This window comes from Lissotriton vulgaris, chromosome 5, assembly GCF_964263255.1.
Source record: "Lissotriton vulgaris chromosome 5, aLisVul1.2, whole genome shotgun sequence".
Lineage (NCBI taxonomy): Eukaryota > Metazoa > Chordata > Amphibia > Caudata > Salamandridae > Lissotriton > Lissotriton vulgaris.
The window spans coordinates 153,028,611-153,041,512 of record NC_141693.1 but is presented as its reverse complement, the minus strand read 5'-3'; positions in this window follow the sequence as shown (position 1 = coordinate 153,041,512).

Sequence of the window (12,902 nt, the reverse complement as noted above, 5' to 3'; positions counted from 1 at the left end):
GGTAAGAAAAAAAGGTGCACCAGGTGGCTAGTGCTGGCCATCAGGAGTAAAAAGAGACCAAGATTGTCTCAATCAGCCTAACTGGGCAGGAGATCTACCCTTGTGAAGGTAGATGACCTTTGACCTCTGCAGAATTAACGAAGCACATGGGGCTCTGCCGCTGAATGCTGAAGTGCCCCTGTCTTGGGTCAGGTCCCGGGGGCTGCCCCCAGAGGAAGGGAAAGTTCGGAAGCGCCATTGCGCTCCCTGTGAGGCAGCCCTGGGGCCAGTACCCCATCTCTGGGCCCCAGATCTTGAAGCAAAGCTGCGGAGCCCCGTTACGCTCCCTGTTAAGACGGTGGGGGCCCAACCACCCATCCCTGGGCCCTGGCGAGGGAGAGGAAGCCGGGCAGCATCATTGGGCCCCCCATGAAGATGCACTAGGGCCAGGACCCCATTCCTGGGCCCTGAAGAAAAAGACTGGCACTGTTGCCCACCATCGCACTAGCAACGGGACCCAGGTCGGCATCCCTGGGCCCTGATGAGAAGAAGGCATGATGGGGAGGGGCATCACACCACAGAGAAGCTTGACGGAGGGCCAGGAACCCATCCCTGGGACCCGATGGCTGAAGAGAGGAGGAGGGAGTGCCGTTGCACACCCCCTCCTCACCCGGAATGCAGGCTGGAGCACTTGTGTCTGCCCACAGGAGCAGGCAGACCAGAAATGGAGTGCTGGCTCCCGCAAAAAATTGGAAAGTCACCACACTAAGGGCCCGATTCACAGAACTAACTTAAGACAATATCCTAAACGTACTACTTTTGGTATTCACAGAAGTTAGGATTTTGTCTTAAGTCTGTCTTAAGACAGACTTAAGACAGACTTAAGTTAGGATTTTGTCTTAAGTCTGTCTCAAGTTTGTCTTAAGACAAACTTAAGAAAAAATCCTAACTTCTGTGAATATCAAAAGTAGTAAGTTTAGGATTTTGTCTTAAGTTAGTTCTGTGAATCGGGCCCTAAGTCTCTGGTGACTTTAGGGAAATGACCTCCCCAGGGTTTTTGGATGTTTTCAAGTTTTTTCCAGACTGGAACTTTGATTTTACTGTGGAAAGACTGCACCTTTTATTGATTTTGAATCATAAGCAAATAAATCCAAAACTAAATAAAGCAGATCACATTTCCAGCAGCACCATTAATAAAGTGCACATAAAAGGTAAGAAACACATTGGTGTACAACATAGTGAGCTGGCCTGGTGTATAGCAATACTACAATTTCCAAGCAGAGGCAGATCCATACATAGGGCCCGATTCACAGAACTAACTTAAGACAAAATCCTAAACTTACTACTTTTGGTATTCACAGAAGTTAGGATTTTATCTTAAGTTTGTCTTAAGACAGACTTAAGACAAAATCCTAACTTAAGTCTGTCTTAAGTCTGTCTTAAGTCTGTCTTAAGACAAAATCCTAACTTCTGTGACTATCAAAAGTAGTAAGTTTAGGATTCTGTCTTAAGTTAGTTCTGTGAATCGGGCCCATAGAGAGGCAGATCATTACAAACAAAAGGCGCATTCAGCATTACTCCAAAACTCCTGAAAGGCATCTCCAATGGACAGTGGTCATTACATAGATAGCATCATTCCCCCCCTCATTGTTTTGTCAACATAACAGCTGATATTGTGTAAAAAGCCCAGAGAAACACTTCTGCCGGTTGCAGGGGGGAAGCAGTTTGTTATAGATATCCGATTGAGTATTACAATACAACATGTCTTTTTCCCGTTCAGCCACAGTGGGTACTGTACCCCTCATCCATTGCAATGCGAGTATACGCTTTGCGATGAGAAGACCTATACCAGCCAGCTTGCGTTCATTCTTTCGGAGAGGTTTCGTTTAACCCATCAGTGTCAATAGGGGGTCAGGAGTGAGAGATAAACCAACAATATCATTTAATACCCTAAAGATGTTCCTCCAGAAATTCTCTCCTGGTGGGCATTGCCATGCTAAGTGGAAAAAACGTGCAAATGGTATGTCGCATCTTTCACAACTATCTGTGGCCCGCAGCCCATATCTATGTAGGCACAGTGGAGTGTAATGTACTCTGTTTAAAAATTTAAAGTGGGCTAACCTGTGACGCCCTTTGAGGGAGACCTTACATGTTACTTCACAGCAGTAAACCCAAATATCATCCGTGAGAGGAATCCCTATGTCAGTCTGCCAGGCCAGTCATGCTTTCATGAAGGAAGTCAACTTAGCAAGTAGTGCTGAGGCATTCAAATGTGAAACTAGCTTTACAGGCGACTGTGAGCGCAATAGTATGCACAGGGGTGGAATCTCCATTGGCTCCAGGAGCTCATCTCCCAATACAGCACGCATAGCATGGCGAGTTGTATAGAAATGGAAGCATGTTAGTGCTGAGGGCTCCGCCATGCCATATACCACCTCCTCCCGTGATATTAGCCAACCACTTTTAAACAGCCCACCTATCTCATGTATATGTAGGCCGTGCCGCGAGTGAAGAGTTCTACGCTCAGAGCTGAGAGCAAACCACTGACACCACTCATCTTGTAGCCGGGGCGCATACAGTTGTGCACCAGAAAAAGTTCTAAGGAGTAAATGCCAGGCATGGACAGTGGAGTTCACGAGTCTAAAACCCCACAACGCCTGATGGGTGCCTTAGTCAAGAAGTGAGGTAGAGGGTCCGGGGTGGCAGCAACGTTTTCAATCTGGAGGAGAGGCAGATTCGGTGGGCCATGGACCCAACTATGGGCATGTGAAGCCTGCGCTATCCTGTAATAAAGCTCTGAATCAGGCTCACCAAGTCCACCCACCGTATATGGCAACATGAGAGTGTCTAGTGCAACGGGCGGAGTCTTACCCGCCCATGCCAGCTTATTCATCAGACCAGGGTGAAGAACAAACCAGGAAATACTATATTAGTGTGTATTTCAGTCCGACAGAACCATTATTATTGTTCTAGCTAATTCATCAGAGCACGCAAATCCATAAACATGTGTTGGGGCACCACTATGGGAATATTAGCAAAGAGAAAAAGAAAGCGAGGGAGCACCATCATTTTCATTGAGGAAACCCTTCCCGTAAGTGAGAGCAGGAGCCAAATCCATCTGTCTATATCCTCGCTCAGCTTGGCAATAGCCCTGCCATAATTCACCTTAAGCACCTGGTCGGCATCAGAGTGAACTTGAATACCTAGGTAGTGAACTGGATCAGATGTCCATTGGAGCAGCAAGTCGAGGGGGGTCAGCACCGTGGCCGGTGTTAAAGGAAAAATTATGGACTTATCCTGATTGATCTTTAAACCTGAGAGACCCCCAAAGCGCAGCACTTCACGAATCACAGGAGCAAGTTGTGTCTCAGGGTCACGAATATACAATAGCATGTCATCAGCATAGGCTGAAACAATTAACCCCTTCAGCGCTGCGCCAATTCCGCTGCAGTGCTGAAGGTTCTAAAGAACCTATGGACTCATGACGGAACGGTTCCGTCATGAGCACAGGCCAACCGACGCTCATGATGGAACCATTCCGTCATGAGTATGGAAGGGGTTAAGTTGTATGTGTAAAAGCATGTTTCTCTGTGTCCATGATACTCCTGCAGAGGTTCAGCTGTCACCGCATACAATAGTGGGGAGAGGAGACACCACTGACGAATGCCCCGTCATATTAGAATTGGGGCAGAAACCGTTTCCCCAGCGCAAACTTGGGCCATAGGTGAATTATAAAGTACCAAGACCAATTGTAGAAAAACATCACCTACTCCCATGTGACGCAGTACAGCTAGCATAAATGACCATTCAATAGAATTGAAAGCCTTCTCTGCATCCAGGAAGATGGCTGCTGCCTTAATCTTTTGTCGTTACCAAAAACAAGGGAACCCAAAAGGTATAGTATGGGACCTACGGCAGTATCATGTTATAGAAAACATTGGTCCCTATTTCTGTGCTTCGTTTTGTTGTCTCACTGTTTCGTAGGTCACGGCTGTGCCCACTTTTCATTGAATGTTTCTAACAATTTAATTTTATATGTATTTTTATATATATTTGCAAAATAAATTCTTGTCCGGCTGGACAAAAGACATACTACCTATTTAGAGTATGATTATTGTATATAAGTGATGCTTCCTCTGAAAATAGGGACCAATGTTTTCTATAACTTAATCTTTTGTCGGACATGTTGAAGGGCACCAAACACTGTGTGGAGGTTGTACGATAGCGTGCAGCCCGGAATGAATCCAGCCTGCTCAGGGCCAATCAATTGAGGCAATAAGGGAGACAGGCAGTTAGCAAGTATATTAGCAAATATTTTTGTGTCCACGTTAAGAAGGGAGAGCGGACGATAAGAGGAGCACTTACGAGGGTCTTTATCAGGTTTCAGCAATTTTATAACCCTTTTGGGCTAATTCCCCCACGGTGCGGGGGGAGTAAAGGGGTCACGCGCGGTGCTCATGACGAGCTCGGCTCGTCATGCAGCAGGGTGGCGCTTTGCTCATGACAAGCTGAGCTCGTCATGACCACGCCCGTTTTCATAGAACGCTCAGCACAGCAGGGGAATTATCTCCACGTTGGAGTGCCGCGGCGGTCATGACGAGCTCAGCTCGTCATGAGCGCAGTGTTACTGTGCCTCATGACGAGCTGAGCTCGTCATGAGCACCGAAGGTAATAATCAAGGCCTTGCGCATAGAAGGAGGCATGATCCCAGCTGCTCCCATCTCTTGAAGCAGGATGGACAGATGGGGAATCAACAGGTCACTAAAACCCTTGTAGAAAGATACTGTAAGCCGTTCCTGCCCTGGGGCACTACCTTCCTGCATAGAGTTCAAGGCAAGTTATATCCCTGCAACTTCAATACGACGCAATAAGAATTTGCTTTGCAGTTTTGCAGCCATGGGAGCTCAATATATTCAAGATACTGCAATATGTCGGTTTCACTATGGGCGACCTTAGAACTGTAGATCTTTTGATAACATCGGCGAAACTGGTTGTTAACATCTGCCTATTCTGTCAGGAGAGAACCTCGAATGTATGTCGATACTTTGCATACCATTCCTACGCATGATAGTAGTGCCATTGCTTCGCAAGTTTTAACTGCTCATGCATTTATAACACAAATGGTTATAAATGTACTATGGTCTATGCTAATTAAAACCCGCACTAAAATCATGCTTACACTACACTACCTTACACTACTTAAATACCACTACACTACCCTAAACCCTAATACACTACACAACCTTCACCCGTCCCCCTTCATGGACCCTACACTCTAACACTACACTTCAAGACCCCCCGACACTACCCTAAACCCTAAAACACTACCCTACACTACACAAGCACAACACCACTACCCTAAACCCTAAAACACTGCCCCCTGCATGACCCTCACCCTTCCCCCAGTCCGCTCCCTACACTACAACACTACCCTGCACAACACCCCAACACTACCCTAAACCCTAAAACACTACCCTACACTACACAAACACCACAACACTACCCTAAACCCTAAAACCCTACACCCTGCACAACCCTCCCCAGTCCTGCCCCTACACCCAAACACTACCCTGCACAAAACCCTAAACCCTAAAACACTACCCTACACTAGACTAACACCACAACACTACCCTAAACCCTAATACACTACCCCCAGCACCACCCTGCCCCTACCCCAGTCGGGTCCCTACACTGAAATTACCCTGCATGACTTCTGACACTCTAATCCCTAAAACACTACCCTACACTACACAAACACCACGGGCCAGATGTAAGAGCCCTAATACCGGTCGGAAACAGCCGTTTTCGGCCGTTTCCGACCGGTATTAGGCTTTTCAGATGTAGGGGGCCTACCAAATCGGTAATTTTACTGATTCAGTAATTTTACTGATTCTGTAAAATACCGAATAGGTATATTTAACGAATCGGTAAATCCATATGTAGCTGACACTCCTAAGAGTGCCACAGGCCCTTAAGAGTTGGTATTTTACCACACAATCCTATTGTGTGGTAAAATACCGAATTCAGGTGTGCATGCACATCTGTGCATGCACACCTGTGCCACGTGACACACAGACATGCCCTTAGGGCATGTATGTGTGCCACATGTCACACAAGCCTGTACTTGGGGTGCTAGAGGGTGTCAAAGTGACACCCCCTGCACCCTTGCAGTATTCAGTATTTACCGATTCGTAAATACCGAATTGGTATTTCCCATTGATTCCTATGGGCTTCAAGGCCCAGAGGAATCAATGGACAATACCGATTGGGTATTTACCGAATCGGTAGATACCGAATCTTACAGATTCGGTATTCCTAAATTCGGAATTACCTAAATCTGCCCCCTTCCCATTTACAGACCCTTAAATACCGATTCGGTAAAATTCGGTATTTAAGAGTCTGTAAATGGGAATTACCTACATCTAACCCCACATCAGTACTACCCAACACTACCCTTCACGACCCAGACACTAACCTAAACTCAGATACACTGCTCTACACTACTCAAACACAACCCTACAACCTAAAAGACTACCCCTGCACGACCCCAAAAAACTACATTTACCTCTCTCTCCTCTGTGGTTCCTCTCTTCTCCGGCTTCCAGCGACGTCAGATCTGCACGTCCTTGTTTGGAAATAGAAGCGCCTTTCAAACTACAATGTGGATAGTGCATACTATTACATCGCACGCGTTGTAACAATGCTTGCGATGTAACAACTTGCTTACTAACGGTACACGTTGTAACATATGCGCACTAGCAGCCACGCACTAAAGGTTGTTTACCCTCCTCATCAACCAGTTCAGTAAAGCTTCTAGGCTCCTATCTGCGACGGGCTAATGCCGCCAGCACCGAGCCCGGCCTATCGGCCTCACCATAGAATTTAGCTGTAGCATATGTGCCCATATGTTTAACCTCTTTATCTGCTTCTTTATGGTATTCTTCTATCGTACCCTTCAGTTGTTCCCCTGTCTCAGGATCATTCCTGCTGGTGAGCTCTGCCTCAAGTCTGGCTATCCGGGATTCTAATAGAGTAAGCCTGTCTCTAATAAAGCGAAGAACCCCTGCGTGCTTACTAATGGCAATACCACGAATATAGACCTTAAACGACTCCCACACCATTGCAAAGGAATCCACAGAGCCTTTATTGATGGCGACAAACTCAGGAATTGCATCCTGCAGCACTGACTTAAATACAGTGTCCAATAACGAAATGGAGGGAATCTCCACAGGAAAGGACGTAGCCCACGCTAAGGCACAGTTATGGCTAAAAAAATCGGCGAGTGGTCCGAGAATGTACGAGCCAGCACAGAGCAGTCCGGAACCTTGGGCAATAGCGTTTGTGAAATGAGCCAATAATCTCTGTTAATCCACCCCTGTCGCTGAACCTCGCTCTGCAAACATTTGCCAGGATTAACTGCAAAGCTATGTCAGCAATAACCTTTGCAGAAGCAGACAAGGGTCTTGGTGGACCCCTCAATTGATCAAGCCCTGGGTCTAGGACACAATTAAAGTCCCCCCCATAGCAGCGGTAAGGGATAACAGTCATTGAGAAGTGTAAAAATGGGCTGGTAAAACTGTGGTTCTTCTTTAGTTCGGCCCATAGGAGTTAACAATAAGAAAATTCAGCTCCTTGCTATAGCATCTGGATATAACATATCTGCCCGCCATGTCAGTTTCACAGTGTTCTAAGTGGAGCCCCGCTGTAGGATTAACCCATGTCAAAACACCTCTGGAGTGGGAAGTAAAAGACGCAGCATGAAAACGACCTGTTAATCTGCTGCCTGATAGCAATGCACAACCAGGTTGAAGGTGGGTCTCCTGAAGCAGAGCAATGTCGACCTCCTTCCGCTTCAAATATGCCAGTGTTTTACGTACCTTTCTGTGATCATTTAAGACCCTGACATTCCATGTCATGAGGCTCAATCGCTTAATATGTCCCTGTTTACTATGCTGACCTGCCAACGAGTGAGTGCTGACATACATTGTCGCTAACCTGTAGTACTTTGTGCCCTGCTCATCATGGTCAAATTAAGACATGTGATCTGTGAAACAAAAAATACAAAAAGCACTCCAGTCCCACCCCACACCCATGCCTTGCATTCCCCAACTAGGCATAGGCGAGTAACAGCCCACCTTGCCTCAACGGAGACATACAACAAATGCAAATATATCACATAGATAAATTATGAACCCCCAAAAATGCAGAAGAAAACAGCGTGTGATGCATTGGGGCGGATGTTACCCAGCAATGTCACACTAGTTCACCCCTCGCCCCACCTCCAAACATCAATCATTATGCTTCAGTAGTAACTAACAGCAACAAGTGGGAGAAACCCATATTACCAACATCGCTCACCTGCCAGAACCAGATCCCCAATCAGAGCACTCTGCACTTAGTTGCCCCAGCAACAAAGATGTAGACACATACCCAAGTAACCAGGAGGATGAAAAATTCATATTGAACAGCGCAGTATAACAGCAGTCCTCAAAGCAAGCTATCGAAGCACACATCCAACAGCAGTATCAGTTAGAATAGAGAACAAGGAGGGATCTGGCCGCGGTCAGTCTCCTCCTCAACAGCCCAGGAACTGTCCCCAGGCAACAATACATGACAACAGTTAGAAAAGTCTACAGTATAACCCAATCCATGTGCGTCAAATAACCTCAGGTTCCACAATGAGTTGATGGACCCCCATACAGCGACCCCCAAAAGTGAGAACCAAAAACATATTTGAACTTGCCAGTTTCCAACACCAACCCATTAGTCCATGTCATCAAGGCCGCCTGTTGCATCATCAACGCTAGGATTGCCTTTCCGTCCCGACCCATGTCCACCAGCTTTGTCCCGGTCTTTAAGGGCTTTCTGCAGGGACTGCGGGTCTGAGACTATTTTAGCTCTCCCATCAAACATCACCTTGAGCCGTGCAGGGTACAGGATTGCATACTCAATTTTCTGATCCCTCAGCTTCAGCGTTAGGTGAATGAATTGTCTCCTGGCTTCCTGTACCCTAAGAGTAAAGTCAGTGAATAAAGAGAGGTGATTCCTCGTTCTGCAAGCTGCCCAGTTATCTCGCTTTCCTCAGATCAGTGTCCCTGTTTGCAGTAATTCAAAAGTTTGGTGATGATGGCCCACTGAGAGACACCGGGCTGGCGCCTAGGGCCCACCAAACAGTGCGCTCTCTCCCCGACAAACATAGGAGAGAAAGTATCAGCACCCAGCAACGCCGTGAGTAATTTTTCCATGAAGGTCTTCATATTGCCTTTTGCAGTGGATTCAGCCAGGCCTGTAATGCGGAGATTACTGAGCTGCGATCTTGCTTCCAAGTCTTTAGCCCAGTCTTGCAAAGCAGTCAAGGCCTTCTCCTCTCACTTCTGGGTAGCGTCAAAGTCAGACTGGGCCTACTTCGTTACCATGATGCGATGTTCCGCCATATCTAAACGTTCTGAATGCTTGTCGACTCTCTCCGGCATTCTGTCCATTCTATAGGCCAAGGTATCGCTTTTAGCCTTGATGGTCGACAGGCCCTGCTGCATGGACGCTATGATTTGTTTAATATCGCCAATAGGATCCTCTGTAGGTTGTCAGCCATTGCAGATTCCGCTGTGTCCTCACAACGTCTAGATTTCCGCTGTTCAAAGTTGATTTTCAGCTGCGACTTATCCGGTTTGCTCATCGCAGCACCTCTAGTATGCAGGCACTCCAGGCGAGCGTATGCCAACCTCTGTGTAAGGTAAGATGCCAAACGATTTTTATATAACACTCTGCCTCCGGGAAGTTGCAGGCCTAGTGTCCGTGATCAGCTTCTACAAACTATGCCAAGCTAGGACAGCAGCATGCCAGGGCAAGAGGCAACTGCAGTGTGGAGAATGGGTATGAGGCTGCCCGCTGCCCCTCTGTGTGTCCGTTGATGCCCCGCACCTACTGTGGCATGAGTTGTCACCAAGGAGATCAGGCAGCGCAACAGAGGCTGAGACTAGGGCCCCATTCCCAGGGGACGCCGGGTGGTCACGCTTCCATTATTGGGGGTAACGGGCCAAGAGGAGAGGCAGGAGTCACCAAGCGCCAGAGGCCTAGGTAAAGCAGTGTGATCCAGCCTCTCGCACACAGCCCGCAGAACAGCCGCCGTCATATGATCAAATGGGTCGCTGGGCTCACCTGGCTCAAACAGGTCTCTGGTGCACCACCCTTGGTAGTACTCAGTGCCGCTGGTCCCCCGATAGGATTTTCTTCGAGGAAGGGCACCACGCTCCAAGCATTTGTACACCTGCCACACTGTACCGGCGCTGCTGGTGTTGCCGCATGCGTCGGCCACGTAGGCAGACCTCGCACCTGTGCAGGTTCAAGCGGCCAGATCACCAGCTACTTTAAAGCACAACGCTTTGAGGACACATCGATGAAGTCAGCACACATAGGGCTCCATCCGCTCGGTATCTCCGCTGGAAAACAAAATGTTTGAAGCAGCAAATTCTTGCGGGATTGGGCCGGTGGTGGTGGAGCACAATTACATAATGGCTATCTTTAGGCCAGGCAAGCACCGCCCTTGAAAGACGGCACCTTCTGTTGGTGAAAAGTATGGCTGTACCTGGTTGTGGCCAGAGGATATTTAATAGGAGTTTTAAAATTGTGAGGCATTCTCTAGGGGTGGAAGGTAGCAATTGCACAGGTGTGCATTTTCACAAGAATATGGTGCACCCCTGAGTTTCCCCCTGCGTTCGCACTAAATTTAGTTGCCTAGCGTCAATGCAGGCAGTGTCTGTGTTGAGGGAAAGATTGTTTATGTACAGAAAGGTCCCCCTTCCTGCACATAAACAATTTTTAAATGGTGTTTTGTAACTTTTATGTGTGCTGGTTAACTCAGCACACATAGAAGTTACAAGATTTCATTTTTTGAAAGATTGTTTATGTGTAGAAAGGGAGACCTTCCTGCACATAAACAATCATTGGTGTTTTGCTTTTTCTATATGTGCTGCAGCAAGCAGCACACATGGAAACAGCAAGAACGAGGAGAAATAAAGCATTTCTTCTCGTTTTGCCTGTTTAAGACGATTTTTAACCTGTTCTTAATATTGGCGCTGCCTCCTATTTACACCACCCTTGAAAATGGGGGGCAGCATCAAAATCAATGGGTTTTGCAGTGGAACACCCACTGAAACACCCGTTGCCCTCCAGTTACACGCTAAGTACAGTGTGAAGGGTTGGCTTATTTACAAGGCAGTGTTAAGCCACCTTAAGTGGCTTAATGCTGCCTTGTGAAAAAGTTGAAGCCCCTATCACCACCACAACATCACTAAAAGTAATGATGTGGTTGTGATAGGGGGATTGTAAATATGCATCTGTGTTTCTTATGATCCCCTTCAACCATTGTAAAAGCTGAATGATCTTTTTTTCCGTATGGATGCAGAAGCCTTGCTGATGAGGTCTCAAAATACTATGCAGGACTGTAGACTTACATCATCGTTGATTTCAAGATGAAACATTAACAGTTGGGAAAATTGAGGTAAAAGAAACGTTTGGTGCCATTTACAATTTACATCAAGGCGTGCTGATTATTTTGTTTTCTACTAATGAGTAAGTAGCTGCTACCTTGTAGTTAATTCTTTTGGAGCAAATCAGCCACAGTCTAAGGGCCTTTTTACAAATTTGGCGGTGTTGCAGCGGGCCGCCACACCAGCACCCCGCTGTAACACAGTCAAACCTGTAGTCGGCTCGCCTACTGTATTCTGACTGGTATACAGGTCCAGCGGTCTTGTGGCAGTAGTGCCATGGTGGTGCCTTTCTAAGGCTCATAGGACAGCCTTAGAAAAGCACCGCTGTGGGAGCGTCTCAGTAAATTCCTGCAGGGACTGAAATGCACAATGTTGTACATTTAGTTCCAAGCAGGAACAGGAGGTGCATTCAGACAGGGGGGCACACTATATGACTCCCTGCATGCACCTACATAAGGCTCCCTTAGTTTCCTCACTGCCACCCTTTTCATGGCAGGCTCCCCACCTTGAAAAATGTCACAATGAGGAAACTCGTAATATGCTGTGGCACGCTAGAATATTACAGCTTCTAACATCTGTGCCACCTCTGCGAAATCAGGGATCCTGGCCGGTTGCGGTGGTCCTGTGGTGGTCCTACCACTGTAGTTGTAATCAGTAGCAGCCCGTGGTGGGACTGCTGTCGAGCGGTGACGTGGGGTGGGTGGTAGTAAAGTATGGAATACAGCCGAATAGAGGTTAGTAAACATATTTAAAAAAACGAATTTTGTTGTCCGCGCTGCATCGCTAAATGCGATGCAGCATGCCTAAAGAAAATAATTTTATTTATTTATTTATATGTTAACTTACCTCTATTCTGCCGTATTCCATACTTTACTACCCCCACTCTACCCCTCCCCCGCCCCACATCACCGTCAGCAGCACTCCCACCACATAATGTAATGTAATGATGATACTTGTAAAGCGCACTGTTACCCCATCTCGGGGTGTCCTGGCGCTGAAGACCGCTGGGGAACCCGTCCTGGCTTTCCCTGTGAGATGGTCCCTTCTGGGTATCTCCAAGGTGAAACCGGGCACCCCCGGCGTCTGTGGGGGGCCGTTGTAGAGATGAGGCAAGCTTAATGCCCAGAGTTGCCGAGTGTGATCCCTGGTTAGAGTAGGCACTGAGGCGAAAATTATCGAGTCCGTTGACCCTGGTCCACGACCCTGCCGTGTCGGGAATTGAACCCTGGTCCCGGGCCGTTCTCTGCCTCCGGGTCTGCCGCCTCTAACCAGTGAGCCACACCACTCCACACCACATGCCGCTAATGGTTGTAATACGGCGGGTGGACCGCCAGTCTGGCAGTCCAGGGACTGACACCATGGCTTTGGCAGTCCTACAGACCGCCTAAGTTGTAATTAGGCCCTAAAGAACTATGCTCTACGTGCCAACCTCTT